We start from the raw sequence: 13603 nt of genomic DNA on the forward strand, positions 1-13603 counted from the left end.
GATGACTTTTTGCTTAAAGAATGCTCCACCAAAATGCAAAAGTGTTACAATGGGTGCTTGGAATTCCTCACAACATTTATGAGGGTTTTTTTTGGAAAAAGCAGGAGCATCTTGAGCACTTTGAGGTTGGGTTTCAAAAATGCAAAATTCAACTGTCACTAAACCCAGCCAATTGCATTTGTAGCTAAAAGGAGTTCACTTGGACATGTAATTTCTAAAGAAGGAGTATCTATAGATCCAAGGAAGATGGAAGCAATCAGTAAAGCACCAGAACCAAGGACAATTAAGCACTTGGGTAGATTTTTGGGTCAAGTGAAGTGGCATAACCGATTTTGAGATATTTAACACATGTCTATACACCACTAACAAAGCTTACAAAGAAAGATGCAGTATTTGAACGGGGAGAAGAGCAGGGTAGAGCATTCAAGATTTTGAAGAAGATGTTGACTATAGCACCAATTTTAATTGTTCCTGATTGGGAATTATCATTCCATATTTTTGTGGATGCATCTCATGTGGCAATGGGTGCAACATTGATGCAAGAAACTAGAAGAGGATTTTAGACCAATTTACTATGCAAGCAAGAAACTGACACCTGCAAAAAATTATATAGTGACTGAGAGAGAATGCTTGAATGATCTATGCATTGCAAAAATTTAGACATTATTTTAGCCAATAGGGTAATCTTTCATGTAGATCATCAGGCTCTTATCTATTTGGTGAACAAACCACATCTATCAGGAAGGTTGGCTAGATGGATACTGCACTTGCAGGAATTTGCATATGTGGTAATACGTACTCCTGGGAAACTTCATGTTTTGGCTAACTACATCAGTAGATTGGAAACAGGTGAGGATGGTTCCTCAAGAGTACCTGATCAATTACCTGGTGCAAAATTGTTTTTAGTTAAGTTGACTAACCAGTCAGGGGATTGGTATAATGACATGTTTCAGTTTTTGAATGAAGGGGTGTTACCTGAAATAATGACCAAATATCACAGGAAGAGAATGGCTTTGAGGAGTAAACCATTTACAGTTATTGCAAGACTCTTATATAAGAGAGGAATTGATCAGGTGTGATAAGGAGATGAGTCCCTCACTTTGAGCAGAAAGCAGTATTGGTGGCAGAAGCTAATGCAGGTACTGCAGGATGACATTTTTCAGGTGAGGTAACTGCAAGAAAAGTATTCGAAGCAGGACTTTGGTGGCCAACAGTAATTAAAGATTCTCAGGAGTTCAATAAGAATTGTTTGTTGTGCCAAAAGAGATGGCAGACCACTGAATGTGGATAGAGTGCCATTGCAACCTATTTTGCCTTTGGAGCCATTCTAGAAGTGGGGATTGGATTTTGTTGGTCCAATCAAACCACCTGCAAGATTTACACAGAACATGTATATATTGGTTTCAATTGACTACTATACAAAGTGGGTAGAACCAGTGGCTTTAAGAGATAATAAAGCAAAAAGTGTAGCCAAATTTTTGTACAGAAACATTATGACCAGGTTTGACTGTCCCATTGAGCTATTTCTGATCAGGGAGGAAATTTTATTAGTAAGGTGATCAATAAACTGACTGAATTGCATATGATATTGCATAAGAAGTCAATAGTGTACTATCCCTAGGCCAATGGACAAGCAAAAAGTACCAATAAGATTTTGGTCAGGATTATTAGGAAGCTAGTCAATCAAAACAGGACAGACTGGGATGAGAAATTGGACTCAACACTATGGGCTTTTAGAACAGCATATAAAGCGACTACTGGCATGAAACCATTTAAGCTCGTCTATGGGTTAGAAGCAGTGGTGTCCATGGAATTTATAGTGCCAAGCCTCAGGGTTGCAGTTCAAGAAAAATTATCTCTTGAAGATTCAGTCAGTTACATGAAGGAGGCTTTACTGAGGTTGGAAGAGGACAAAATCCATAGCCAGTATATTGCATATATTATCCAACAAAGAAGACAAGCTTGGATTAGCAAAAATATCAAGTTCAAATTTTTTTCTTCAGGTGATTGGGTGTTGGTCTACAATAGCAAATTAAGTTTGAGGCCAGGCAAACTCAAACTCAGGTATGCAGGGCCATTTCAAATAGTCAGGCCAGTAGGACTAAATACTTTCATATTGTCTGATCATGAAGATAAAATAATTGAGAAACCCATTCATGGATTTTGACTCAAAACATTTTTTGGACAAATGGTCGGGAATCAAGGGGACATCCTATTAATGATGATTTTGGGATACTGACTACTTATGCATGCGAAGGGGCAACGCGTAATCACCACCCTGTGTACAACCACCCTTTGCGTTTTACAATGGGGGTGAATATGTCGATAGTCCGTAATTCATCTGCAAGTGCTGGTCCAGATACAAGAACAAAGGATGAAGTTACACTTGCACTAATGCGTTCTGCAAGGAAGACTCACTATCAAGGTCCAATGGTGCCGAACCCAAGTTCGGATGACGAGTGGGAAATGATTACTCCTACCCGCATGGTACATGGACCATATATACCTAACGTTTTTCTTTGTTAGGTCATGTAATGGTCCAGTGATTAGTGATAAATTTTCTATGAAGTGTCTAGAGTATGCACACATACTGATAAAGCCTCTTAGTTCATGCATATTCCTTGGATTAGGCCATCCTTTTATTACCTCTAGCTTTGATGGATCCATTTGGATGCCATCTTGAGAGATAATGTGACCTAAATACTGAATCTCTTGTAAGAAAAAATCACTTTTCTTTTGATTAATATAAAATTTATTCTCTCATAAAACTTGAAATATTACGTGGAGATGTTGTAAAGGTTCGGTGAGACTTGAATAGTTTCTCCATCAAGCGGTTAAATGTGGCCGGTGCATTGGTCAAGCCAAAAGGCATGACAATGTACTCATAAAGACCAAATGTAGTGCGGAATGCGGTCTTTACAATGTCTTGATCAGCTATCCTTATTCGATGGTAGCCACTTTTTAGGTCAATCCTATTGAAGTAGGTCGACCCCTGTAGCTTATATAGGTCTTCTACCCGTGGAACGGGAAACCTATTCTTGATAGTGATCCCATTTCGTGCTCTATAGTCGACACACATACGATATGTGGCATCTTTTTTTTTGCACTAATAACACTAGTGAACAAAATGTAGATGAGCTACGCCTAACTATGCCTTTCTTAACCAACTCATGCACTTGCCGCAGAATCTCCTGAATTCAAAGTTATGCTCCCATCATTAACCTCTCTCACTTTTTCCCATAAATGTCCTGGCCAGTTTTATTCCACAAACGGAATTCCATCTAAAGCATCTTCACTATCAGGAACTATGAGTTTTGGCTCTTTACTTTCAAGGTGGGGTCCTACCACCACTTTGGATTTCTCTTTATTTTTTTCTACCACAAGCTCCTCAGGTTTTGCTATACTCTCAAGCTTGGGTTTTTGTTTTTCCAACATTTCTTTAATAATTCTTACAAAATTTTGATAAGCTTCAAGCTTAGCTGCTTGCATATTTGGAGAAGGATAGTTTTTTCCTTTTTTTGTCCATATTTTGGCCTGCTTTAAGACCCACTTGGAAAGCTTCCAAAGCTGCATTGATTGGCTCAAAAAAATTGTCTACCAAAATTGATCCTCTAGATTTTATTGGGGTTCCCTTGATTTCACTCTCATTTTCTTTGACTTTTTCTTGGAACACATTTTTGGCTTTTTTCCTCAATTTCTTCCTTTTGTTTTTGTTTTCTCATCTCATATCTTTGACGTTTTCTTTTCTTGGTCTTTTGCGAGGAATTTTTAGTATCCTCTTATTCATCACAGGAGTTATGTTTCTTTTTCTTAGCTCGGGCTCTAATGATCACCTTGATTGGAACAATAGGTGCACTTTCCAAGAGCTACTAGGCATCACTTGGACTACATTCACCCTGCTTTTCCTTTGTTTAACGAATTCTTTGGACAGTCTTTAGGGAAGTGTCCATCCTTCGTACAACATTGTGTACAAAAAGCTTCAATTTGCTTAATGTTCTTGTCAGGTATTAGGCATTCATTTTTTCAATGATCACCTGCACCACAATTGTGGCAGTTTCCAATCTTTGGATGTCTTACATTGGAGGTCTAACACCTTGATTAGTTAGAAAGTACATCAGTGTAAGCGTTGGTGTAGCATAAGTTACAGAATCTTCTATTGAAGGTTGATGTCAATTAAACCACTCTCCTTCTACCATTACTGTAGATGGACTAGGCTCAATATAAGGTGTAACACACACTAGTGCTTGTTCATCTATGCCTCCTTCTGAATGGATGTACTTTATAGACACTACATTATGTCCAAGAAATGGAGGTTGTTAACCCAACACTGGTTGTGGTCTTTCCAAACCCATGGGTGTTTTTTGTGCTAGGGCCATATTAGGCCGGTATCTGTACATGGGTTGTCCTTGTGGTCTCATAGGTGCATATTGAACATTTCCAAATTGGTTGTCCCTATTGATGTATTACTTGCCTAGGTTCCCTTGTAGGAGCTTTTTGCATATTATTTATCATTTTGTTTATCCTTTTGAGCATGTCTTCAATGGTTGTAAGTGGTGTTGCAGTAGCTGTTCCCACTTGTGTTGGTTTTGTGGATGTTGTTTTCTCACTTTGAGTATCCTTAGAGACATAAAAGAGGTCCATAAAAGATCCTTGACATTCCTATCCTCCGAACAATGGACTCCAATCCTAGGATTATCAATGCTAAGCCAATTCAAAGGTTTCAGATCAACCTGATAGTATCCCTTAGATTCTAAAGTCGGTGGACCTTCTTTTGCTGCCATATCCAGAATTATTGTATTCACTTCTAATTTGTTTATCACATTAGGATTTTCAACTTTTACATACTGAGTCCCATTTTTATCCATATACATTTTTCCTTGTTTGTTTTCCCTTATTTCCCCCTGCCCCACCACCACCGCCACCTAAACTCGATCATGAACACAACCCACTACTTACTTCATGTAAAACTTCTCAAATGCTGCGGCAAGAGGCCTCATGTAGTCTCCTCTATCAACACCCCTGGCTACAAACATAGTTGATCTGCTACGAGCCCCACACCCTTATACAACCTCAATCCTCTTTGGCCAGGACGTTAAGACTCTAGATCCAATACATGTCCCACTTGCCACAAGTGCTTGCTAAGCCACCTACTCCTCTACCGCTGCATGTCTACCTCATCCCGACAAGCTCCATTTTTGCCTAGCTACGGCCCTCCACACTGAGAGAGAGAGAGAGAGAGAGAGAGAGAGAGAGAGAGAGAGAGAGTCCCACATTCATCTCCACACTTTCTTCGTCTTTTCTCGGCCTGTCAGCGGATGCTACAATGTTTAGAGCTCCAACGTGACCATCCAAGATTTTAGCTTTCCCAATTTTTTACATATCGAACTCCTTACATAGGCAAGGAAAAAGGAGGTTCTGCAAGGAAACAGGTGGCATTGCCTGTTGCTACAGTTCTCACTACAACGATCGTGCAAGGTGGGTCTTCAATTGATTGTTTGGGAAAGATGTGTCTCAACTTAATATCATGCCGTTTTCAATTTCAAAAATGTTGGTTGAGGGCAAGAGAAAAAGGAGAAATCGTCCCAAAATAGAGAAAAATAGTGTAAAAACCTGCAAAATAAACCTAATTTTCTAAATTTTCTCTTGCAAAATTAAAGGAAAGCAATTTTGTATGTTTGAAAAATATTTTTTCCAGAACATTGATGTGATTGCATTGGAGGATGATCATTGCCAGTCGAAGGTATTGGCCTTGGTCTTGGAGTTAGTATTCCTTTGCTCATTTGGATCCTCCTTGGTGTTGCATACCTAATGCGGGCCCTTTGCCTCCCCCTAGAAATGATGACTCGGTCTCTTATAGTAGGGAAGTGTCCATGCATGTGCCTCCGTTGCAGGACTACCTCCATGTCATTTTGCTTACATTTAGAGCTTGGTCACTTTGGAACGGCTAAATAGCCTTCCAGCTTTGTTTGCAAGTCAAAAAAACCGGTGGCTTGAAAGGGCCTCAAAAGTCAACCATGTGAAATGCTATGCCCGTTTCGAGGCTCTTAACTACCATGATTAGATAGGTAGAGGGAGAAGAACTCCTTACATAGGCAAGATTTTAGCTTTCACAATTTTTTACATCTCGAACTCCTTACATAGGCTCGTGACCGGGAAAAAAGAAGACTCGCTGGTACACGCGACTAGGTTCTTAGTCTCTCACATGCTACATTTTAATACTACAAACTAGACATGCAGCCAGAGAGAGAGAGAGAGAGAGAGAGAGAGAGAGAGAGAGAGAGAGAGAGAGAGAGAGAGAGAGAGAGAGAGAAAGAGAGATGTTTTTCTTCCTACTGACGTGGTTTGAGACCCGTTAATCTTGAGACTGACTAATCTTGACTCTCAGCTATTAGGTTTAGGCAAACCTATTCCAATCCAAACATTGTTGGCAACAAGTCGTCATGTTGCATAGCAAGTTAGCACAGAGAGAGAGAGAGAGAGAGAGAGAAGAAGAAGAAGAAGAAGAAGAAGAAGAAGATCACAAGAGACCTAAAAATTTTAGCCGATGAACGTTGATTCTTGAACTCAAGGGCTTGCATGCGCACATACTTATACAAGGAGAGGGGGACATAACTTTTAATATCATAGAAACAATCACAGTGACCTCAAAGGTTAACAGGAGCAGAGAGAGAGAGAGAGAGAGAGAGAGAGAGAGAGAGAGAGAGAGAGAGAGAGAGAGAGAGATCATCCTTAAAGGTTAGATTGACCTATGGGACCAAGTACAACATGTAACATGCTTGAAGACTATGGATATAAGGGTGGCCACTGACAAGTTGAATCCATGAGGTGGCTAGGAGAGAAAGGTATGTAGGTCATGGTATGGGCTAAAATGTGGGTAAAGCAAGTTTGATATGATCAAAAGCTAAATACTCATGTAGGGTCTGATGATCGCACTCTCAAATTGTTAAGGGGTATAATTCATTTACAAAAAGAGACTCTTCTCCATGTAGTGCCTCAATGCTCTTCTCACATTTAAGGGATTGGAAACTAAGCCAAATGGCTAAGGGCTAGCATATGAATGGTTGAATACAGTCTTCTGTCTCAAAGAGGAACAATGTGTGTATGTGTGTGTGTGTGTGTGTGTGTGTGTGTGTTATTGCAGCACGGCCTTTCTTTTCGCATGATGCCCAAAACCCTTGCAAAGAGAAACGATCGAGTGAACTTTTCTGCTTTCATTGCCCTCACAATTTAAGGGTCCAATGATACCCAAATGTACACAAACAAACAATATGCACCTTATATTACTAACCTGCTTATGGTCAATTGCAAGAGACCTCAACATCCATGTGACGAGTCTTGGTAGATGCAAGTGTACATGCTAGCTAGATGAGTGCAATCCAACCTGTAAATTTTGAAATTTATCCACATTTAGTGACAAAGTTGCTATAGCCATGCAATCACCCCCAGGTCACACACCCATAATGAACTACCTTTGAGAAGCAAATGACACACCGCTACTATATGGTGTAATGTTGGCATGTTGGGTCATGGCTGTACATGCATCCTAAGTGCCAACAAATAGTAGTTGATGACTAAGTTGACTGTGATGCCCCAAATGCAAGACCAAAACTACACAAGAGAAGCAGGGAAGAGTTGCTATCATGACCAATGCCTTGATTGGTAAGAATGGTGAGAGGGGATGCTAATGCATCTAAAGAATTCGTCCTTCAATGCAAACACTATATCTAAAGAAGGATACTAGCTCTTTATTAGTCTATTTAGAGGGCCACTACCACTCACTAGGGTCCCATATTAATTGTGTGAGGGGGGTGTCTCTAGCCTAATCGCAAATTTGCTGCCTCCTTAGAGAGGAACATAGGATGTTAAGAGAAGACGTCATGCAAAGGGAGCCCATTACTTAATTCATTCTCAAGAGACCTCAAATTGGCCTGATAATTCTTGAACTCAATCAACACACACACACACACACACACACATAAAGAGAGGGGGGGGGGGGGGGTGCGGGTGGGGGGGAGGGTTAAACTTGCCATGATTAGGAGGAGTATGTTGGAGATTGGCATACCAACTAGAAGGAGATTTTTCCTTGGTCAATCCACAAGAATGGGAGAGTAACTACACTTCATCAATTGTTCAATCTTACACTCGAAAAGGTAGACATAGTGTTGATCCAAAAGATAGATTTGTGCTTGGTTGATGTGAATGTGGAAGGCACTTAGAACTTGTGTGTTGTCATAAATTGTCATCTAGAAAGTAGTTAAAGTGGTGGTTAATGGCACAAATGTATTAAAGAGCTATAAAAGCTTACATGAGAATCATAGGCATTTGCCCACATTTTCTCTCCCTGTGAAGGGAAGGAGAACAATGGTTGCTTCATTTGACGCACATGTAGCCACGGCAACGCGCGGTTCACATACTAGTAAAAGGCTAATGGAAAAAGAAAAGGGTTTTGAAGGAGACTTAAGAGCAATAGCGCCGGGCACTATTGCTAGGTGAAATGTTTTTTAAAAGAAAGGAAGGAAGGAAAGAGGAGGGGGATCATTTTTCGAAAGAGGGTTTTTTTCTCTTTGGCTGGAGGGGAAGAAGAAAAGGAGGAGGAGTGGGAGAAAAGGAACGCTTCGCGTGCTCGGAATCGACGTCGACACAGAAAGGGGATCGTCATGAGACGACTCAAGAGGGCGATGTTTTTTTCAAGGAGTGCAGTTTTTTCTTGAAGCTAAAGGAAGAGGAGGAGAGGAGGGTTTTTTTTCATGCGCTCACGCTCAGTGATCGAAGCCAGGGTGCGTGATCCGTGAAGCAACTTGTAAGGGCAAGTTCCTTGGAAGAGAAGAGGCCAGTGGGGGGTACCGAGAGAAGCAGCTTCTGTCAAAGTGAAGCCAATGGTGGAGGCTCGGTCGAGGTGTGCGCTGAGGAAGTCAAGATTTGAGGGATTTGTGTGCCCCTGTATATGAAGCAGGTGATGGCCATGGTGCGGGCTAGAAAAGACCGTGCGGATCTTGTATAGGTGTTTTTTGTTTGAAGGAGAAGCTATGATTGCCAATTTTGGCATCGTATCTTCCCCCTTCCCCCCTTTCTTCTTTTCTCGTCTCCAGCATGCGTGGTGCCGATGTGTGTGAGCGTGTGTGCCCCCCGGGCCCCCTGTGTGTGTGAGAGAGAAAGAGAGAGAGGTGTTGAGTTGTGGAAGTGCAGAAAGTGGACCAAATCGGTGTGTTCGCTGTCCGAGGACTGTGCAGGAGTGTGTGTGTTGGTCGAAGTGCAGGCGAGGCCCTGCTAGTGTGAATCGTCTTTTTTGAAGGTGTTTTTCGAGAGGACATGGGTGCTGTGAATACCCTGAGCTATATAGGGGCAGCTGTTTGTGTGTCGGGTGTGTTCCCCATTCCCCCTCTCCATCTTCTGGTGCCCCCACAGAGGAGCACACTGATTGCTCCCAGTTAAGTGAAGAGAAGCAGTTTTTGGTGTTGGTCGACATGGCGTCTCGAAGCTATGGGCAATTTTTACAGGTGAAGAAAATCTTGATGAGTGGGTTGTAGACTTTGAGTTGTATATGCTGTCGCTGCGCATGCCGAATGAGGACAGCAAGATGTAGACATTTCCTTTGGTGATGCGCGGGAAGGAAAGATATGGTACAAAGCTTTGGAAGGTGAGCCGAGGCATGCTTGGCCGGCTCTTCGGGCGCGCTTTCTACATGACTTCCGCAAAGAGGCGTCCTCAGTGGAGATGGATGCCAAACTGAAGGCGCTCAAGTAGGATGTAAGTGAAGAGTTTAGTTTGTTTTTGGATCGTTTTGAAGTGTGCTGGGCAGAGTTAGCGGGTGCCATGCAATTGGCCAATGGCGACTACTTCAAACTGGATAAATTCATGGCATGCCTACATCCTAAAGTGAGGGAGAAAGTGGATTTTGAGAGCCCATAAAACTATAATGGTGCAGTGGCCATAGCAAAGGCAAAAAGCAGGAAAATAAAAAAGAAGATTGAACAAGGTGTGTTGGGTTATGAAGCGGTGGTCCAACCTCAAGGTCCGAGGGATGCTATTCATGATGAGAACCAGGCAAATCGAGGTGTAGCCGTTGTGCCACAAAATTGGGTGCGAACCGTGCAAGATTTGTCTGAGCAAATGCAGAAATTGCGGCTAAGCATGATGGATAGAGGTCAACCCAGAGGAGCAAGGGGCAGGGCAAGGCCACTGCCTGGCCGATGTTACAATTGCAGTGAAGAAGGACACTATGCGCCAGATTTCCCTCATCCACTAAGAGAAAGAGGCGGTATTTATCCACTGTTTGGCAGAGGTAGAGGCCAAGCACAACTCAATGGCCCGAGGGAGCAGGTAGTCGAGAATCAGGTGCCGCCAGCTCCTCAGGATGGTGGTGAAGTCCCTAGGGTGAATATCATCGGAGTCGATAAGCAGGATGTTGAAGTTTTGGCTAACAAAAGAGCAAGGAGGCAAAGAGAGACAGAAACCGAGCGGGAGACGAGGGCCCGTAAAGGTAAAGAGAAAGTGTACGAAGGCAAGGAGAAGCCGGAAACTAGCAAGAAGAGGAGGCGTCGCAAAATCAAGCAGGCAGACTTTCAGCTAGGGCGCGGCTACCCGAAATATGACTTCGTAAGCGATGTTCAAAATCAAAAGGCTAACATAACCTTTGGTCAGTTGTTGGCTTTAAATCCCAAGCTACGAAGATAGTGGTCTACAAGTGTCAGCACGAGGCTGCCAAAGGCTAAGGGGGATGTACATGCAATACAAAACATGGCATTGAGAGTGGGTAGCCCAACGGATGTCCTTCCTCTAGTGGATGCGGTCATTGAAAAGAGGATGCAGGTTCGGGCCTATATAGACAGTGGAGCACAAGTTTGCATCATGACGGAAGCTGCAATGAAGGAAACAGGGGTTAAAGCAGTAGCTAAATCAAATGTACGCATGAGGATGGCTAACCATACCAAAGCCAGGTGTTTGGGCGTGGCTCAAGACGTAAGAGTGAAAGTGATGGGCATTGAGTGCCTGATCGATTTCTTTGTGATGAAAGCGGGTGACAATGCTTATCCAATCATCTTGGGTAGGCCATGGCTACTTGCAATAGGGGCTAAGCAGGATTGGGGGAGCGGGGTGTTCACCTTGCCTGACAAGGAGAGAGGGAGACATGTGGTGCTTGATTTGAAGACCAAAGAGAGCCGCTTTCACCCCGTGGTACAAAAAGACAAAGATGATACGACAAGCTATGAGTATGAGACCGAGACAGGATATGATGAGGGCTACACAGATATTGAGGAAGAGGAAAGTGAAGATGATATGCTAAAGATAGATGCCTACTTGTTTGGGGTCACTATTGAAGATAGATGCCGACTTGTTTGGGGTCACTATTGAAGGCTCCCATGTAAAAGGAGAGGTGCAACCACAGGTTGGTGGCATAGGTGTGGAGGAGGTAACTGCTATGCTAAGCAAAGATTTGACCAAGGAAGAGAGAGAAGGCTATGTGGAGCTGTGTGCCTCTTTTCCGAATTTATTTGCAAGGAAGTACGAGGATTTACGAGGAGCAAAGGGTGTTGAGCATAAGATAGTTCTTAAAGAAGGATGCAAACCAAAGGCGCAGAAGCTAAGGAGGTTAGGGGAGATTCAGAAAGAGGCTCTTTGGCAGGAGATTAACCAATTGTTAGATGCAGGTGTCATATACCCCGTGAAGGAGTCGGAGTGGGTTTCTCCAATGGTTATCACCCCTAAGAAGAATGGAAAATGGCGGGTGTGTGTCGATTACAAGCCATTGAATGCGACAACCAAGAGAAACCACTACCCGCTGCTGTTCCAGGATGAAATCTTAAATCAAGTGGCGGGTCATGAGAGGTACTCTATTATGAATGGATTTTCAGGGTACTTTCAGATAGGGATTGCGCTTGAAGACCAGCTGAAGACGACATTTATCTCTCCATGGGGATGCTTTGCCTATCCGCAAGATGCCATTTGGTTTAGTGAATGCCTACGCCACCTTTCAAGATTGGATGAATAGGGTGTTTGGTCCCTACTTGGGCAGGTTCATTAGGGTTTTCATGGATGATATTGGGTGTTACAGCTCAAGGGTGGATCATCTGTCAAAGCTCCGACTGTGTTTTCAAAGGCTGGACGAAGAAGGAGGTCAATTAAACCCTGCAAGCTAGCACAACCTCGAGCACAATTTCTAGGTCATGTGGTGTCACAAAATGGGATTGAGGCAGATCCGAAAAAGGTCAAGGCGCTAGTCTTAATGGAGCCTCCTTCTAGTGCGCAAGGCTTGGCGTCCTTTGTACATAAGCTAAAGTACCTATCGCGTTTCTTCTGGATGCTGTCACAGTATGTGTATCCTCTCCAAAAGAGGGCTCAACAAGTGCATGGTTTTGTATGGGATGAAGATGCTCAAGAAGCTTTTGACAGAGTGAAATAAATTTTGTGTCAGTTGCCAACTGTGTGCCCTCCAAGCCAAGAGGATGATTTCTATGTGTCAATGACGGTAGGTACCGTGGCTATTGGGGCGGTGTTACTGCAGAAGGTAGGAAGGAGCTATAAGCCTATTTACTTTGAAAGCAGGGTGATAAGTCCTGGAGAAGTGGCTTACATTGAAGCGGAGCAGTGGGTTATGGCATTGGTTTTTGCTTGTAGAAAGTTCAAAGTGCACCTCATTGTACGTAAGTTTTATGTGTTGACGGCTAACAATCTGTTGCCTGAAGTGGTGTTACACTTAAAGCCAGGAAAGCGGATCATGAAGTGGGTGATAGAGTTGTAGGAATTCGAGTTTGAGTTCAAAATTGACCACACAAGTAGGTCCCATTTGGCAGACATGTTGGTCAGCAAAGCAGTGGATTTGCCAATTTATCCAAGAGTAGTACGAGATGAAACCAAAGAGGATCCTGACCTAATTGGAGCTTTTACCATGTGGTTTGATGGTGCATATAGGAGGGTGATAAAGAAAGCTGGTGGAGGTGTGGTGATACATGATCCACACGACAAGGTAATCTTCTCAAAAGCCTACGATTTGGAGGATGTTCATACCAACAATGAAGCAGAATATCTCGCCCTCCATCTAGGTTTGAAACAATGCGTCGAGTTTGGAATTTCCAAGTTGGGGGTTAAATGTGATGCGTTATTGGTCATCAAGCAACTGCTAGGCCAATGGCAGGTAAAACGAGATTCCTTAAAGCATTGGTTCTTTGCCATCAAGAAGTTTTTAAAGTTCTTTAGAGAAATCCAATTCAAGCATGTGAAGAGAGAGCACAACCAAGAGGCAGACCAGCTAGCAAGCAGTAAGGTGCAGGTACATGTCGCAGGTATATATGTGGCCCCGACCACATACACAGGCAGGGAGTCATTGAAGGAGGTGGAAGATTTCTTGGATACAGGGCAGTGTCCCCAAGGTTTGTCTAAACTGCAAAGGAGGAGGATAGTTCAGAAAGCACGCAAATTTACACTAGTAGGTGAAGACCTAATGACTTATGGCAGAGACGGGGTGCTAAGGAGAGTGCTCTATAAAGAATAGATTAACTTGGTGCTGGAGCAATGTCATGAGGAGAGCGGACACCAGGGAAAAGGTCAAGTACTGTTTTGAGTGTTGAGAGCGGGTTTTTGGTGGCCTTCAGTAGTGAAGGATGTG

At 42.9% G+C, this 13603-nt stretch overlaps 1 pseudogene; it reads left to right on the forward strand.

Moving 5' to 3' along the window:
• The first annotated feature begins 2307 nt into the window (after positions 1–2307).
• On the forward strand, positions 2308–11352 carry LOC147433057 (uncharacterized; annotated as a pseudogene).
• The last annotated feature ends 2251 nt before the right edge of the window (positions 11353–13603 follow it).

Source organism: Adiantum capillus-veneris, chromosome 20 (genome assembly GCF_014529385.1).
Source record: "Adiantum capillus-veneris isolate H3 chromosome 20, ASM1452938v2, whole genome shotgun sequence".
NCBI classification, from domain to species: Eukaryota; Viridiplantae; Streptophyta; class Polypodiopsida; order Polypodiales; family Pteridaceae; genus Adiantum; species Adiantum capillus-veneris.